The 19,647-nt window shown below is 38.1% G+C and overlaps 1 protein-coding gene across 5 annotated transcripts in view; it reads left to right on the forward strand.

Annotated features, from left to right (window-relative positions):
- LOC5572676 (homeotic protein antennapedia) overlaps window positions 1-19,647 on the forward strand; it is a 248,158-nt gene that overhangs the window by 46,683 nt on the left and 181,828 nt on the right. For all 5 annotated transcript variants that reach the window (XM_021838506.1, XM_021838505.1, XM_021838510.1 and 2 more), the window contains exon 2: window positions 14,921-15,001. The gene's annotated coding sequence lies outside the window, so the exon portion shown is untranslated. The remainder of the gene's footprint in view (window positions 1-14,920; window positions 15,002-19,647) is intronic.

A 19,647-nucleotide genomic window follows, 5' to 3' on the forward strand; every position in this document is an offset into this window, starting at 1 on the left:
CTTTTAATCCTTTGGTTTATTAGTTTGAGCACCACGCCTCTTTCTGCTTTCTACACTGTGATCGATTCCATTGAGATTGATATCATCAGCTCAATCAAAAAGCATATATGACCATGCCATTTCATAGCTCCTTATCGCACCATTAGTGCAATATTGAACAGTACTTTCGAAAATGAACCTGCTTGCGTCACACAGTGGTTGCACTCCATACAATGCTGTTCAAAATAAAAAAAAACAAACGTCGTGAAAAGTGTACCGTAATCCGGGGGTAAATTGATCACTGGGGTGAATTTGATCAGGTCGGTACCGAATAGCATTTCCTTTCAAGGAAGCTTAATGCTTCGTTGCCATCACAGAAATTCCATGTTTTCTAGTTTATAGATGCCTAATGATGATTTTAATCTATTTCTTTTTAATAAGGTCAGTTTTGCATAGAAATATTCACTGTTTTTGGAGGCGTTAGCAATACTGTTGGAAATGTCGGTACTAAACAATCCATTGGTGCTAAGCCAGCATGTAAACTTAGAGTGTTAAAAATGTTGTGTAAGCTTCAGTGTGAACTGCTGCACTCATTTCTGAAATCGTACAACATAACAAAAATAGTTGTTTGCTCATAAAACCGTTTATTGTTGACTAACGAGTTTTTTTCAAGGGAAATTGCATACATTTAGGCGTATTATGCAGATTTACAAAGTTTAATTTTGCAATAACATGATGATTAACACGAGTTGTAAGAATTTTGACATCATTTTCAGTTTCAGGAGATCCAAATTTAGTAAATAGGAAAATTTTACATTCAAAAAAATGTACTTCATTATAAAGTGATCAATTTCACCCCAATATGTCATTTTCAATTTTTGATATTAAAATTAATTTTATGAAATGTTAAATTTTATTTCATAAAAAAATGATAACATAATCTGATAGAGATCAATGAAGTACTGATTTTACCGAAATAAATTTGTCAATTTTTGAATTCCAATGGAAAACGTGACAAAAAGTTGTGAAAAAGTGATCAATTTGCCCCCAGATTACGGTACTGCAATCTGTAAAACTTGGGTAACTTTTCTAGAACCAAGGAACTAAATATAGTACTTTAAGTGGCATCCATTCTGATTCCGACTAAAATGTCTTTATTTCATCTTTGGTACTCAATACGTTCAAAAACGTCAATTCAAAAGGGTCGATTTCAGTTGACATCTCTTCAGGTCATATGGTGTATAAAATCACCGAATGATCTCGAAGTTTGTGTGATTATTATTTAATACTAAATACGACAAAAAATCCCTCATTAAAAAATAATAAAAATATCCGTAAAGGAATCTAAAAACTATATATTTTTTTAACTTTTTGCCAGATTTGGGCCACTGTGCGTCATCTGTCTAGCGTCACAAACATCTTGTGGGCAATCTGAAATGTAGTATAATGCCTGTTCTAATTTTGGCATCGTTTAGAAGTCAAACTAGTAATATTTTATTAATCTTTTAGTTTTATTTATGGGTCTATCAGTACTTTTTGGAACCTACGAGCAGGCTTGATAGAAACTACTCTGCGATGCAAAGAGGAGGTGATTTTGCCGTTTTTCGAAAAAATTGAACTCAAAATATTCAACACAGATCCTCAAGCGTTTCGAGTGAGAATACAAAAAAAAATGCGAGGAATTTTTTCTGGTACTTTCTCTCTCTTTTATTGTGATGCTCACCTTTACTCACGTTTCAAAAGAACTCTTGAGCGTCCCGCCTGAACAAGGCAGTCCTCGGGGAGTAGTGAGAGCATTCATTTGTTATGGAATTTTACTCTGTTGTATTTTGTGCTGCATCTTCCTCGCTCATTTTTCGTTGCCTCTCTGCTTAGCATTTTTTCGCTCGCTCGCAAAGAAGCAAAGTATGTCACTGAACTCTGATGATGTTGAGGAGTATTATCAAGCCTACCTACGAATACTAAGATGCTAGTTATGCTACTATTCTCTCCTTTTGGCAATTAATAAAGCAGACTATATGTTCATTATCTTAAGCTTAACATTTAGCAAATGATGAATGACTTGGACTAAACACACTTGTGTTCGACTTCTAGTGGGCACACCTTTATGTTTGTGGGCAATAGAGATGGGCAAAACGGCTCTATTTAGTGACCAGATCTGATCTCTAATAGCGAATCATTTAAATGGTTACGTGGCTCAGCAGCTCGTAAAGGAAGCGCGAACTGACCGAGCGAGCGGATCCAACGGCAATATGTAAAGAAAACGATCAGCTTATGGTGACAACAAACCTGCCAAAAATTATGTTCACAGCTTGGGAAACTTCGTGCACTTTCGACTCGCCGAAGTTGGCATTGCACAACTACCAATTCAAAACTAAAGTTATCACAAATACTAATTTGACGTTCAACCACACATCGATCCAACGGTTCATTCCATGTCGGGTGACTCGCACGTGTTGTACGATCATGATCATTTGCTTCCTCATTCTTCGTATATGTTTCCCCAGAAACTCACGATTTGACTGGACACGAACACGATATTCGGCCAATTTCCCCTACCCGAACCAAACGAAAGATGTAAAATTATGCGCTTCACCGTTTAGGCACTTTCTCTCTTTATGGGCAGGGCAAATTTGTCTGTCTGCTGAGATCACTGAGAACATGGAGCAGCATCAAACTGTGCTTGCATGAGTTGTGTGGCGCGTAAAGTCAAGCGTTATAATTTATTTATTATTATCGTCAATCAAAAGTGGACTACATGTTTACATTTAAATCTATATACTACTATATCTTACACTACTATATCTTACAGAGTTAATAATGCAAGGAACTAAGGAGAACAGCATAAAAGAATAAGTTTTCGTTCTTTTTGCGGGTCACTTTTTATCTGATCCGTAGTATGACTGCTGGCTGATCGATTCTCTCTCCAAAAAAGACCTACGGATCACTCGTTCAATTGAGTGATTCTGTTCTTTTGAACTGCTCCGATTCATTTAGCCCATCTCTAGCGGACAAAGATGAAAGTGTGGCTATGAAGACTGATTTACTATTGACCAGTTCCACATTTTCCAAAAATGGTTGGATAAGATGATTGTACAATTTTGCACACCTTACAACGCACAACTTTTTCTGTTTGGTTTCTGTTGCTTCCGTTTAATTTACAATGAATTTCTAAGGGCAACCCAAACAATCATACTTTGAAACTCCTTCAAGTCTCAACAGCTTATTTCATATGTAGCAAGCGCTTAGGGTACCGTTTAGTCTCAAACTCCTCATAGTCCGAATAGTGACGATTTTTTTTTCATTTAGGTAAGAATATATGTTTACACAATTTTTGAATGTAGAGGACTTGAATCATACAAGAATTGATCTTCCTATCAAAGACGAAATAAAGACCTTCATGTCTCTTGCAGTTGTCGAAAATTTTATGGCACATAAGGTAATAGAGCAAAATCAAGAATGCCGTGAAAAGTGTACTGCGATCTGTCAATCTTGGGTACCTTTTGCAGTAACAAGGGACCAAATGCACCGAATCTAAACGTGGGATGGACCTGTTCCTATGAAGAAATGTGTGTATTCTTCTTGATATTAATTCAGAAATTGATACAAAACGGTACTTAAATACCAACTGTCAGGTTTCAAAACTCTGAATAATCTCTTTGATTCTGACATCGTATTGCATCCTGAAATTCTTGTTGCTGTATTTTGAACGGAATCTTTTTCCTAATAAATACTGTTAACTAAACAAAACTACAAAGCCTAAAATAAAGTACATATTCAAGTGTTTGTCTTGTATCATCAGTGTTTTCTTTTTATTTTGAAAAATATTCTCATTTTGTGTCAGTAGTCTTTCAAAACCTGCTTACGATGTGTCGGGATTCCATATCTGCACTCGCCAAATATACTAAATTAACAGCACCGTTTAGAGATTAAATTATTGTTCATGTATTAACAGGTTACTAAGAGAACAAAATACAATCAGGTATCCTATAAATCGTTGCCACCCACTTTCCTCCCACTGTTATGTTCCAGCGATATTGATTTGGATGGAGTTGGAGTTTTCGGCTGAGACATTTAAAATACATTAAAAATTATTTCTTACAGAATTTTACCTGAATCCACTGGATAACAGAGGAGAATTTGTAGTGGGCGAAATGTGAGTTATAGTATACAATAGGAGACATGGCTATGCTTGATTTGGAACTACAGCTATGCTCACATGTATGGCTGTAATTGGTAATCTATAGATTTTTTGTTGGGTGTATTATAACTGCGACCACGGATTGATCTTTTGTCATACACAATCAATTTGAATGTACCTTGTCAAAGTGATATATTACCGTTTTGATTCGAATACCGGACAGCTTCAAATTCCGAACACTCTACAATGTATGAGAAAGATTTCACTCAATAAGTTTCAAAATTTGTTGTCAAAAAGTTCCCAATTTGAAAGATGATTTAATAAACACATTCTATAGCTATCCACGCAAATGTACAATGCTCAACTAGTTTTGACGTCTTTCTAATGGCTTATAAGCGATTTCTTCACCACCGCTTAGGCCTTAAACCTGGTTTAATCGTATGGGTAAACGTGGCTTACGGCCTAAGCGAAGGTGAAGAAATCGGCCCTTAGTGAGTTAAATTTATAATTTATATTCATATTGTGTTTTTCAAAGAGTTGTCCGGAATCAGAACTAAAGTGCCCGGAATATGGAGCAAAAGAACGGTGGTGTCCGGAATAAGAAACATGAAAAGGACACACATTTCTCTTTATTAATGTTGATTCAAGATGTGGAATCCAAATTTTCACCTATCACTCGAAATTTAAGTGTTTGTAAGGTCTGATTACGCTGAAGTTTCATACAGAACGTTTCAATTAACATATTTTTCGATTATTTGTTCCTCACTAGAGCCTTAAGTGTTAGTAATATGAATAAAAACGGTACTATAAAAATAACTAATAACGCATGACTTAGGTATTATCTCAATAAGGTATGACGTATGATGACGTATGAAACTCACAACCTTACTGGGAGAACGAAACCATATTTCAAAGGGTTATATAACTCCCTAGTTAAAAAAAACGATTTTAAAGCAGATAAAGCTGCCTGGCTTTAAGAGAATATACATTAGTTAAAATGTTTAAATTTCCTTTTTAACAAATAGAGGCATATTCCAAAATTGCTTGTATTTTTGCAATCTTCCCATTGAAAATGACAGGTTAACAACAATAAGCCCTGTTGTTAACCTCTGAATTTCAATGGGAAGATTTTCAACCGTCTTCTAGGCAGAAATACAAGCAAATTTGGAATGTGTCTCTATTTGTTGAAAAGGAAATTACACCAGTTTCTACTTGACCTTTCTTTTGAACCATCAGTGTGAAAAAAATATAGAACCTGATCGAATTTGTGGACATGGTCCAAACAGTACTATCTGATTCTAATACCTAGATGGAGACCCGTAGTTAATGGGATTTTAGGTAATTGGTACCAACACGGTATCTTATGGCAACAATCACAATGCGTTCACTCCAGCGTTCGCCGAAATGAAAAGCTCACATTCCAATAATGGGAACCAGTAAGCTCCAATCCTTTTTAGACTCTGTCACCTATCAGTTACACCGGAACATAATGTCCTCACATATTCCAACTAAGAAAAGCTCCTATTATATAAGATATGGAACAGTATTTTATATGCCGAATACATTTAGTATTCAGTTTTCAGCTCACATGTAGCCTGATTAACCTCTCCTTTGGTCAGACACAGCTTGACGTTACATGTCCATCTTTACCGTTCATTTCTGGATGTGTTTTTCCCACTTGGCAGCTATCGCCATCTTATCGGTCAAATCTCTCAGCCATTGAACATGGCAGACACTGGCACAGTATTTTGCAGCACGCCATCGACCGTTGCAAAAATCCTTCGCATACCATTCCGTACCATGCTGTCTTGCGCTACTGCTAACATAATGCTCTTGATGCTTCTAATTTCTGCGGTAGATTTGCTTTTCTTCTGCTCATACTACCGTGTTGAGCGACGTACCGATCATTAGAAAATGACTCTTCACTCTCGGGTACTCTTTATCGAACCAGTTGTTCTGGGTTCATTGTTGCCGACTGTTCACATCTCATGAAGATTATTAGGGTATCAAAAGTCGATCCAGCACTTGATCTTTTCGGGAGCAGGCTCGATTGTCGCAATATATTTTATGTGATAAAATTACCCATTTTTTCCAACAGGTGATCTTTGTTTTCAATGTCCCTTCTCTCCCAGTTCAAGAGCTGAAGATGTTCCACCATCGGAATAGAGAACTGCGAGAAAAGGTAGCGATGCGTTTGCTCTGATCTGCGGGCCAGTCTATATTTGAACATTTGAGTTAATTTAATTCACATTTCAATACACTGGACGAGGCAAAATTTGGTATCCGACAGACACCCGGAAAGGAATCGCTAAAGGCGTTGACTTGTGCGCAAACGGTTCATTCAATGTGGCTGAGTGGAATTCAAAGGGCTTAAACAGAAAATGACACATGTATACTTTGCAAACGACAACACAAAAGCAATCCCAATTCGCGAAAAAAAAAGAAATCTGAAGAAACGCCGCTCGAACACCTTCTAGAAAACAATCGAATTTCTTTTGCCTAACCAGTTCGATTCAGTTCTTCGACTGGTATGCCCAACTTCTTGAAACTGGATCGGAAAACATTCGCAAATTTCCAACCGCACGATTGTTAGTTTCTCACCTGCAAAGGGTCTCTTCGCTGTGAAACATCCAAACAGGGACGATTAGAGAGGCCTGGGAATGCGACGATGGGAACAATCGAAAAAGGGTCATATCATTCGGCGGTTGAGTGGATATTAATGAAAAATAATGATCGAATTGGCGGTTCAATTGCACCAAAGGCTTGGTTAGCACTGATTTGTTTATCGATTATTATTGTTATTTCCACACTTACTGTCTTTTTCCCAACGATCACGATAAGAATCAACGTATGGGATCTAGCGTTGTGCTTTATTATTCTGCCCTGGAATGGATAGGAAAAGAATGTCTTTCGCGCTGATTTGTTTGTTCTGGGCCTTAAAACAAATGCTCATCTTTCAAATTCATTGCACTACTAGTGGTTTTGCTCAGCAGAACTCGCAAGCACACGAGACAGCGCGGAACCAGCGCTGATGCTAAATCAAAACGAAATGAATTATTTCCACTATTAACGAGCTCCAAAGAGGAGAGAACAATGCCTTTCGGAGCGGAGTTCCGCGGAGATTTCATAAAAGGTGATAATGATTATCGCTGCCGAGCGGTAAAGCTATGGGAACAGTGACGGTGACATTGAAAGCTTTTGTCGGTGCCGTATTATTCTCGTTTGATTTCGGCTTGAAGATTGCTTGAGAGCCGCCTGGTTTTCTTATAATTTGAATGGGCATTCGATTTTGTCTACTTTCTTTCCACTATATTTTACGATGCAAAAGTAAGAACTTCACGGATAAAAATCTGATTCTTAAATCATGATTTTCATGAATTGATTGAATTATTATTTCTGAAGTGATATTTAATGATGACTCTTCATAAGCGTAACATCCATAGTGACAACACTAAGCGTTGCGCAATGTATCTCATTCGTCTTGATCACTCACAAATTGGTTGTGTGGTAGAGTATTCGGCTCTCTTTCTTAAGCTTCTTGCTCTGGAATATATATATATTTTTTTAAAATTTTGTCGGTCATAAACGGATGCGCGAGTCATGATTTTATGCATTTGATTCATGATTCCGAGCAATCAACAAACAACGCGTGTGTTGCGTTCTTGTCGTTTAACCTAATGTTTCAGTAACCCAAGCAACCAATTGGCACTTTAATTCGCCCTGCGTGATAATATAGTGCCATTATACAGGCCTTATATTAGCCGTATAAATAGCCCTATAAGGCCAAAAAGGCGAATTAGCGAGCTAATGGTTTCTGGGGAAACACAAACTGTGAGGATTAAGGAAAAGTTATCTTTGAGTCTTCATTTAAAAATGGTCCGGAAATGAAAGACCGGCGCCATCTGTGCTTAAACCCATTCCCACTAGAACCAGAATCAGGCACGCTTATTGCAATCGGTAGCTTCTTTGGATTTGTTTGATACGAGCAATTTAAATACAATAAAAGTAAACTTTTTACGAGCCACTTACAGCAGTTTACGACCATGTTTTAGCCCTGCGTATTGCCCGTTTCGGAGTGTCTTCTTTATCGTGCATCGCAAGCATAAAACGCGCCTTGAAGATTCCGGTTCTACACGGGTCGCGATTAGAGTAATAGAGGAAACGCCGAAAATTAAGTGATTAAAATTCGACAACCTGTTGCATATCATTCCTTGCTGTGCGCTTGAACAAGACAGTTCAGTCTTTGGCAGTCGGTAGTTTTTTTTGGTTTTTTCTCCCACCGCCCGAGTGGGTTTTTACCAGTGCAGTTTACTTCTGTAGTGCTATAGACCGCGCACCGTGAAGGAAGCGAACCAGATTGGCAAAGGTCAACTGGTATCGTGCCACCATTTGATTGATATTATCACCATCATCCCCCGGTGATTGGTTCCCCGCATACATCAGTGTAGCAGACCAGCAGCGGTCATCGAACGGGAACGGATAAGTATCAATTTGTATACCTACTCCACACCTATTGAATTGCTTTCGCATCTCCGAACAAACAGTGTTGAGTTCAAGGTTGTTTGTTGTTTCTCCTCTGTCTCTCTCCCGGTGCAATTTCGGCCGTATAGGGGAGTTGGGTACAAAATAGCCCACTGATTGGTTAAGTTTTTTTCTCGATTTTTTTTTTTTTGTTAATTTATTTTGCCTATTTAGGGGAGGTGTGTACAAAATAGTCCACTGATAGGTTTATTTATTTTTCTGCATTTTTTTGTTTTTTTTTTTTTTATTATTTTTTTTTATTATTTGGTTGCGGTTGAATTCTTTTCCGCATGGACGAATCGGATGGAGGCGATACGCCTCCTAAAGATCTCGTTGCTCGAACGCGGTTTTATCAACCGTCTTCGGCTGGGCCTTGGGTTGTCTATTTCCGGCGCAAAAATAAGATTTTGAATGTGCTCTCGATCTCTAGAGAGCTGACGCGTAAATATCCTGGGACCGTTATTCACCAAGTGAAGCAATCCAAGCTGCGTGTAACTGCACCTAGTTACAAAGCAGCGAATGAGATTGCTCAGCATGAGGCTTTTACTGTGGAGTACTTTATCTACATACCCGCCAGAGAGGTCGAGGTGGAAGGGAAAATTATCGACGCGAGTCTGACATGTGAAGACATTAAGACTGGCAAAGGCATTTTTGAGAACCGGTCCATTCCTGATGTGGCTATACTGGATTGTAAACAATTGCAATCAGTTTCCATGGAAGGAAATAAGAAAGTGTTTTCGCCGTCAGCCTCGTTTCGTGTAACTTTTCCTGGTTCCGTTCTCCCGAAATTTGTTTGCATCGATAGTGTTTTTTACCCAGTGCGCCTATACGTGCCGAAGGTATTTAATTGTACCAACTGCAAACAGCTTGGTCATAGTGCTAGCTTTTGCGACAACAAGCCCCGTTGTGGCAAATGCAACCAAGCTCACTTGGAAGATGATTGCACACAGGAAGCTGTAAAATGCAGCTACTGTCGTGAGGATCTTCATGACTTGCAGAAGTGCCCGGCATACAAAAGGCGCATTCGAAATGAGAGTCGCTCCATTGTGAAGCGCTCCAAGAAGACATATGCGGAAATGGTAAAATCTTTAAAAAAATCCGCAGAAGAGTCTTCATCAGCCATCCCAGTTGGTAACTCTTTTCAAGAGTTGTCTTCCGATGAAGCGAACGACGACGAAACCGATGGGGGAGATTCTTCGGAGGTACACGCACCCGGTAAAAGAAAGTCTCCATCTTCTCCGGGACTGCGCCGTAAGGTATTGAAATCTTCCCTCAGAAGTTTGCCTAATCCCAAAGGAGGTGGGGCAAATTTAAAAATCCCGAAGAAACAGGTCTTTGATGCTTCCGTTCCGTGTTGCAGCAAAGATCTGCCGCCCCCGCCTCCACCGACTAAATACACTTCGAAAAGAAGCTCTAGACAAGATAGCAAGAAAAAAGCTACTGAAGTCCCTCGCTCTTCCTCGAAAACCCCCCGGGCTAAGCGAGGACTGTTAACTTTTACGGCCCTTGTGGATCGCATATGTAATGCTCTCGGAGTTTCAGACTCATTCAGAGGCATACTCGACCTTTTTCTCCCCGCAATAGAAGAGTATCTCAGGGAATTAACTATTTCGTGGCCCCTCCTTGCTTCGATCATATCTTTCGATGGCTAATTCATCAAGTGAGGTACAAGATATGATAACTGTGCTACAGTGGAACTGTCATAGTCTAAAACCTAAATTAGACACATTTAAGTTTTTGCTTCACAATTCCGATTGTGATATATTTGCACTCTGTGAAACATGGCTTTCTTCTGAAGATGATCTTAACTTCTACGACTTTAACATTATACGCCAGGATCGAGATGATAATTACGGGGGTGTGCTTTTAGGGATCAAAAAGTGCCATTCATTCTACAGAATCCCCATCCCGACTCATCCAGGCATAGAAATCGTTGCTTGCCAAATAAACGTAAAGGGTACAGATCTTTGCGTAGCTTCTGTTTATATTCCTCCAAGAGTTTCAATAAACCGCCGTCATCTCTGGAATGCAGTCTCCATGCTTTCATCTCCAGTTTTAATACTGGGTGATATGAACTCACATGGTACTGGATGGGGCGAATCTTATGACGATTATATAGCGGCTATTTTCTATGACTTATGCGACGATTTCAACTTGAACATTTTGAACACAGGTGAAGTGACACGTATTTCATCCGACGGCAAAGAAAGCCGTCTTGACCTGTCTTTGGGATCAAGTTCACTATCATTCGATTGCATGTGGAAGGTGATCGATGACCCCCATGGTAGTGATCACTTGCCCATAATAACTTCTATCAGAAATAATTTTGAAAGGTCAGAACAGTCAATTCAGGTTCCTTTTGACCTCACTAGGAATATCGATTGGCAAAAATTTGCATCAGCGGTAACTTTCGGTATCGAATCATTCAACACTCTCCCACCGTTGGATGAGTATCGATTCCTAACAGAATTGATTTATAAAAGTGCATTAGAATCCCAAAAACAACGAGTTCCAAGTGCATCCTTCAAAAGACGACCAGGCACGCCTGGTTGGGATGATGAATGCACTCAGTTGTATCGAGAAAAATCTAATGCCTTCAAAGCTTTTCGTAGATATGGTACCTCAGAACTTTATTTAGAGTACTCGAAGCTCGAAAAAAGACTGAAGAATCTTATTAAAGCGAAGAAGCGTAGCTATTGGCGACGTTTTATCGATGGCCTCTCACGAGAAACTTCAATGACGACGCTTTGGAGAGTGGCTCGCAACATGCGAAACCGCTCATCCTCAAATGAGAGTGACGAATACTCCAACCGATGGATATTCAACTTCGCAAAAAAGGTCTGTCCTGACTCAGTTCCAGCTCATCCGCCTTTTTGGGAAACTCCAAGAGACGATTCTTTGGACAGACCATTCACTATGCTGGAATTTTCTATGGCTCTTCTTTCATCAAACAACTCCTCTCCGGGACGCGATATGATTAAGTTCAATCTTCTTAAAAATCTCCCCGATATCGCTAAAAGACGGTTGCTTGACCTGTTCAACTCATTCATGGAGCACAACATTGTTCCACCTGAATGGAGACAGGTCAAAGTAATAGCTATTCAAAAGCCTGGGAAACCAGCGTCTGATCATAATTCGTACCGCCCGATCGCTATGTTATCATGTTTAAGGAAATTGTTAGAAAAAATGATCCTATCCCGACTCGATCACTGGGTCGAATCAAACAACATGCTTTCCAGTACACAATTTGGCTTTCGCAAGGGCAAAGGAACAAACGATTGTCTAGCGTTGCTTTCATCAGATATTCAACTAGCCTTTGCTGACAAGGAGCAATTGGCTTCGGTTTTCTTGGATATTAAGGGCGCTTTTGATTCAGTTTCCATAGAAATATTGTCAGAAAATTTGCACAATAGTGGACTACCTGGAATATTGAACAATTTCTTGTACAATCTGTTGTCAGAAAAACACATGAGCTTCACTCTCGGTCAACTGACAACTTCCAGAATTAGCTATATGGGCCTTCCCCAAGGCTCATGTCTGAGTCCCTTGCTTTATAATTTTTATGTTAAAGATATTGACAACTGTTTGGAAGAACCATGCACGCTAAGACAACTTGCAGATGATGCTGTGGTTTCTATGAAGGGCCCACGAGCGGAAATCTTGCAAAGACCATTGCAAAATTCCCTTGATAATCTATCCACTTGGGCTAGAAATTTAGGGATCGAGTTTGCTCCGCAAAAAACTCAACTGGTCGTATTTTCAAGGAAGCGGAACCCTGCCCAACTAAAGCTTAAGCTTTTGGGAACAGACATCGACCAGTCTTTGACTTCAAAATACCTTGGGGTCTGGTTTGATTCAAAAGGCACTTGGCGAACTCATATTAGGTATTTAACGGAAAAATGTCAACAAAGGATCAATTTTCTACGAACAATTACCGGAACATGGTGGGGTGCTCACCCGGAAGACCTCATAAAACTCTATAAAACAACCATTCTCTCTGTTCTAGAGTATGGCTCTTTCTGTTTTCTCTCAGCAGCAAACTGCCACTTGATTAAATTGGAACGAATTCAATATCGTTGTTTGCGTATCGCCTTAGGGTGTATGCACTCAACACATAATGCGAGCCTAGAGGTTCTGGCAGGGGTTTTACCGCTACAGAACCGATTCTGGGAGCTCTCGCTAAGAATACTTATTAAGTGTGGAGTGAGCAACACACTCGTCATCGAAAACTTTGAAGAATTGCTCAAACTGAACACTCAGTCAAAATTCATGAGAGTTTATCTCTACTACATGTCATCTGACATTAGCCTTCCATGTTATAACCCTCCACGTGTACGCTTCACCAATGACAGTTCCTCTGTTGAATATGATGTGTCCATGAAACAAGCTATTCATGGAATTCCAGATCAACTTCGATGTATAACTATTCCACGTATTTTCAACGCAAAGTTCCAGAATGTTGATTCCTACAGGAGATATTTCACTGACGGGTCTCGTATAAATGGATCCACTGGTTTCGGTGTCTTCAATGAAAATTCTTCCGCCTTCCGAAAACTTCAGGAACCTTGCACGGTTTATGTTGCTGAGCTGGCAGCAATCAACTTCGCTTTGGGGATGATCTCAAACATGCCCGCAGACCACTTCTTCATCTTTTCGGATAGTCTCAGTTCAATCGAGGCACTCCGATCGATGAAACCCGTAAAGCATGCATCTTACTTTCTTACAAAAATAAGAGAGCAGATGTGTGCACTGGTCGAAAGATCATACAAGATTACCTTTGTATGGGTCCCCTCACATTGCCTAATTTATGGCAATGAGAAGGCGGACTCTCTCGCAAAGGTGGGCGCTGAGGAAGGTGAGATTTATGATAGACGAATTTCACACGATGAATTTTTTCATTTAGTACGTCAAAGTTCTCTTCACGGTTGGCAAAGCGATTGGCTAAATGGCCAACTGGGACGGTGGTTACATTCCATAATTCCTAGAGTTTCCTTGCGAGCCTGGTGGAAAGGTTTGGACATAAGTCGAGATTTCATTCGCGTGATGTCAAGACTTATGTCCAACCATTACTCGCTAGATGCACATCTCCACAGGATTAACCTCGCGCTGAGCAATATTTGTAATAGGTGTGGTTCCGGTTATGATGACATCGATCACGTAGTTTGGCAGTGCCCGGATATGGACGCCTCCAGAGCGCAACTTTTGGATACCCTTGCGGCCCGAGGTAGACAACCCTATGTTCCAGTTAGAGATGTGTTGGGCACCCGCGATCTTATTTATATGGTCGCAATTTACGATTTTCTTCGCTCGTCTTGTATAAAAGTTTAATTCTCTTGTGTTCTCTTCCCCAGTTTTTTTTTTTTGTGTGTTTTGTCCACTTTGTGTTGGATTGAGGATCCTGGCCATCCGGCAGTCGAATACCGGCAAGAAATCGCTACCAACGCCATGAAACGAGAATCAAGATGCCACGTTATACCTCCCGGATGAGCTGCTGAGAACCCTGATTCCAATCCCTACCAAGTCCTTCCTTCAAAAATTGTGACCACTAACCTCGAGCTGCCACGAGTACCCTGGCTCCATCCCATATTAATGTTGAAAAAGCCAATTAATTGTATGTAAAAAAAATACAAAAAATGAATTTCGGCTCCGTAAAGCGTTAAACGCATTTGAGCCTCAAATAAACGAACTAGATAAAAAAAATAAAAAAAAAAAAAAAACCTGTTGCATAAAACCCATTGAAGTCAACGCCTTTGTCTTTCTTTTCGGATTGGAGTTAATTTATATGCTAACGGTTATTGCATGTTGCCTCCATCAACGCAGCAGCGTGGTGCTGTCTTATTGCTTGGGAAAACATGTGTATTAGGTAGGTAACTCTTGGCAGCAGTACTCGATGCAAAGCTGTTCAGAAAGCGATGGTAACGCCATAGCCATCAGATAGCATAAGAGCATAAAAGCTGCCACATGGTGAGAGAGAGGTGAGAAGTTTCTGTGAAAATGAGAGGCGATATGCTGAAAACCGGAATACAAACCACGATATGGATGTGCTTTGTAAACTGTTAGACGTGGTTTCCCTAGTGGTCGCTAGATGTAGCTTGGATAGCGTCTATTTTAGTTTTGAATCAACTACAGACACATGTTACAGAGGGGAAAAACGCATGCGCACTTTGAGTTCAGATGCCTATTGGAAACAGCTGATTGTGCTGATTTATTTTTTATTAACAGATCACAGACATTTCCAGTACACAATTTTTGATACAATACTTTGATATTTCTTTTCAGAAACCATTCACAAGGAATACCATAAAAGGATAAACATCAGTGATTGGATTATTAAATTTATCGCCAGACTTACTAAACAAGGTAAATCATTCTGAACTGAATCCAAAAAGCAGTATACAATACACCCGGCAGCCCACACCGATGGACCTCTTACCTGTTTGAATTGCACTGTTTACGGCACTTTCCTCCTCCGAGAAGATCCCTCATAATGGATGGAAGGACGAAATTCTGTCGTATCCTGCCAAGCGGATGTAAAGTCAAAATAGAAAGTTAGGTTCATTTTTGTCGTTCAACAAAACCATAAAAGAATCCATTCAGTTGAAGGTCACCACGTAACAATATGCAAGCTGATGTAACTTTCTCTTTAGGCCTTGTTCTGACACGGAACAAATGCCGACCTATCGGAACAAAAGTGCCAGTTCTACTTTGCGTTTGGCCAGAATAAGTTCGTTATTTTTCAGCTTTTTTAAATTTATTTCTTCGGTCATATGTTTATTGTTCATCAAATATGCAGTGCGTGACTAGATATGGATTGACTTGAACGAACAGATTGTATTAGAATTGTTATTCAACTATTTATTGAGTGCTTTGAACGTCATAATGCTTAACTGTGATGTGAAATATGTGAGTGGAGTGACTATGTGAAAAAATTGATGATAAAATTATAATATTTCTACAAATCAGCTTATGATATTGCATCAAATGGTTTGATACTGTCAGAAAGTAGGTTTCAAGTATTATAATCATTCATAGATAATGCCTTACCAGTTCTTTCGTTATTCCTTAAGATTTCATATGAAAATTCAATCGTTTCATATGTTGTGTTTTTAAAACAAGTACTGGCACGTAAATCTTGTGAATGTATATTATAGTTTGGTTTCTGAATGTTTCAAGCATATTTGAAAAACTGTTCTATTTTTTTTTTGCTGATGTTGAGCTACTTTGACTACCCATGTAAAGAATGTTCGGTGGGATTTAATATACCGTAAATAACTAATTTATAGCCTCTAAAGCCGATTATGAAGGCCAAACTTCAAAAAATAATGTAATTTTCAAGCTATTCTGACATTCAAAACACCATAACCCACGAAATAAGTTTAAGTGGAAGCAATTTCCTAAGGAATTCTGCCTTCTCTATAGTAATATGCTTATATAAGGTCTGAGATGAACTTAGTTTGTAAAATTCAAACAACGATAACTGTAAAGCCAATGCATCTATATATTTCGGGATTGTCCATTTAACAAGTAATAGTCTCGAAAAAATGTCAAACGCGTAAATGAAGCTGATTTGATTTTGATTTTCTTTATTATAGAGGCTTTCAGCCTAAAAAATGTACTAAATCGTATTTCAAACCGACAGTTTCGAATGATTTTAATCAACAGGAAGCGTTACAGATTTGATTTTTTTAGATTTTGAAGTCCTAGCAGGCGTGGAGAAAAAGGTTCTTTTGGCAAATGCTGTCTGTCTAAAAATTATTTGATATGTTTGATATGTTAATAAATGCATTTCGTGCTCATAGCATGAATGTCTCTTTTTCCACATTTTTGACACATTTACGTGAATTACGGGAAAGGCCAGCATCGTAAAACTGGTGAAAATTAGGCAAACTTTGTTTCATGGTACAATAATTATGAAGCAGATAATCAAACTTCAATAACATTTGAAGGGTGGAAGTAAAGCTAATAAAAAAAGATACAGGACTTTGCATTTCCAAGTTTAGTTCGTCACAGTCCTTATTATTAAATTGCACATAGTTACTTTAACAACGGGATCGGTTCCAATGTTACTTTTAGTAAAGACAACAACTTCATTCTCATACCATTCAAGAATCTCGTATGAGACTTTCGGGAAACTCAATCATACGAATGGAAATTGTTACTTTAATGAGTGGAAAGTAGTGAAACAGTTTATGCATGAGCAGATTTTTTTTGAGAGAATTTGTTTGATATTGATGTATGATATTGAATGGTTCATATAAAAGTTTTTTATGATGACTACAAAAAAAAAAACGCGTCAGCAGAAATATTCCCAACGAGCATTCTTGAAATGTGGATAACCGATTTAAAACATTTAAAACATCATAAAACAGAAGATTATTTTCGAAACTTGTCAAAAAATAGTGCAATAATAACTATCTACAAAAAAAAAATGGTATCGGATGGAAAAACTGCATCAAAGCGTTTTCCCATACAAAATATTCCATTTCAGATTGCCACATCTTATACGTTTCTCAAGCTCTTCACAACCTTTTGTGAAATACTACTGATAACCTCAATTTTCGAATATGATTGAAAAAGCTTTGAATAATTTATTTATTTATTTATTTATTTATTTTTAACTTCAATTTTGAAAGAGGGAAAAACCTCTTTGTGTGATTTCACTTTGGAATCTTTCTAAAAAAGGCACAAAACCTCTTTATCTTTTCTAAAATCATTACAAAAAGAAAACTTAAGAACTAAAGGCTCATCCGGAATTGATCCATATCGAAGCCGTCGTAATCATCATGAGGGACCTTTTGTTTCCAAGTGACTGGAACTGAAACAGCTAAAATCTCCGAAGAAAAACAAATTATACGGAAGGTCCACTATCTGAAAATATATAAAAAACGTATCAACTAAAATAAAAAATCTCATTAAAATACCCATAAAAAATTTTTAAAATATTCAAATTTTTACACGCCAGAATATCTCGGATAGAATTTGGTATATTGTGACCCAATTTTGTATTTTTTTCAAAAATAGCCTCTCTTGGCAAATTAAAACGAGTGCAATTAAAGACAATGAATTGTCTTGATTTAAAAGCTACAGATGAGTTGAGTTTTGACAAATAATGCATCAGGACAAAAAATGATGCAGAAGAAGACGCGACAAATTAAGTGATAAGGAGCAAATGCGCACGAGAAACCGAGATGATCAGATCGTTTTTTTTAGTTTTGAGAAGAATGAAAATAATCAGTCGTGAATAATTACGTCATGTGTAACATTAGTTTTTTATTAGTGGTGAATCAAATGCAGTGAATGTATTTGATTATGAATATATTTGTTACGACGTTTAGTATTCTCATTATAAATGTTGTACTCTCAGCCACATCTTGGGGACAACAATTTAAAAAACCTTGTGCTGCTAAAAAAATCTAAAATTGTCCAATTTCATCATTAAACACTGTACGGAATTTTAGTTAAACAATATGTATTTAGTTTCAGTGTAGGAAAAAAAATGATTGTTCAGTGTAAAATCACACATTTTAATTATTTTCAATGTTTTCATTTTGAATTTGGTTGAAACGACGAAGAAAGCATAACAGAACGTGTTTTTAGCCATGTCAATGTATTGATGATGCATGAAAAGAAGATCGCTTTTTTCTGCTTTTAAGATCCAAACGCAATGATAGCGAATGGATCAGTCGAGATGAGCTATCAACGAGTGGAAGTGAACCAACACTAAGTCGACAAGCATGTTAGTTCATGCTGGCGAACCGGTTCTGCTTTCCGTTGCCGTTGCGCTATCATTGCGTTACTAATAGTAGGTTGCAGGTCATGTTCTTTTCTGTTGAAAAATATGTTTGAAAATTTATTAGCGCTACAAAAATTTCTAGGTATTGCTACAAAACTATTTTTGTGTATATCATCATGAACAGCTAGATAGATATTTTGATAGATTTTCAATCTTTTTCGTCATGACATAAACTGTATTTCAAAATACCTTGTAAATTATATGTTCAATGCACACATTTTTGTTATTGAATTGTATTTTTCTTTTTAGAACAATGATAAAATGCTCAGAAGGATGTACTGTCCTCTAAAGATTTTAGTATTACAGGTATGAAAAAAATTATAAGCAATTTTTTAATATTTAAATTCCAAAACACTCAACCAACATTATTCATAAGGATTACTAGTGATCATGGAAGGAAGACGAACAAAATCCAAAATATTGCTAGAAATTATATTACCGCATATTGATTCAAAAACAATATAGCTAGGTTAACATTGAATTCTAATCGGTTGAGCTTAATCAATTATGGACTAATTTTCCGATTTTAAAGGAATGAATATTTTCAGACCGGGTACAGGTCGTTGGGCCGAATGCCGTTAGGCCAAATGTCGTTAGGCCGAAGGTCATTAGGCCAAATGCCGCTAGGCCAAAAGGGTTGTTAGGCCGAAATAACATTTTATCATTTACTACGATGTCAAATGGATAACACATTCATCTGTGTTTTTTCCTTCTTTTAGTCTAAGGCTGTTCTTCCTAGTTATATTTCGCAGCGGATATTGTGGACTTCTAGGTAATGCAAATTATCCTGATCTACAATCTATCAATCCATTCGAACAGAAAATTTAATCGGCGGCCAAGTCAAAGTATCCAGACTTATCCCTGTTAGATACCTATTCGACCTTTTGGTTTATCAGAAATAAACGCCATTTGCAACCTCATGACCCTTTTGGCCTAACGGCATTCGGCCTAACGGGATATAACCGAATGAATATTTTGAGGAATTAACCCCATTACCCCGAATATCATCACTCCGAATGTCATTATTCTGAATGTCGTTACCCCGAATTCCAAATCCCCGAACGACCTAAATCCCCGAATTCGAATATCGTGCGGAAATGTCATCAATGTCATCTTGTCAAGTTAAATTATATTCGGAGAAATATTATTCAGGGTGATGGAATTCAGGGTTAGGGTACATTTGGGACAATGATATTCGGGATGATGGTATTCG

This window comes from Aedes aegypti, chromosome 1 (assembly GCF_002204515.2).
Source record: "Aedes aegypti strain LVP_AGWG chromosome 1, AaegL5.0 Primary Assembly, whole genome shotgun sequence".
NCBI lineage: Eukaryota > Metazoa > Arthropoda > Insecta > Diptera > Culicidae > Aedes > Aedes aegypti.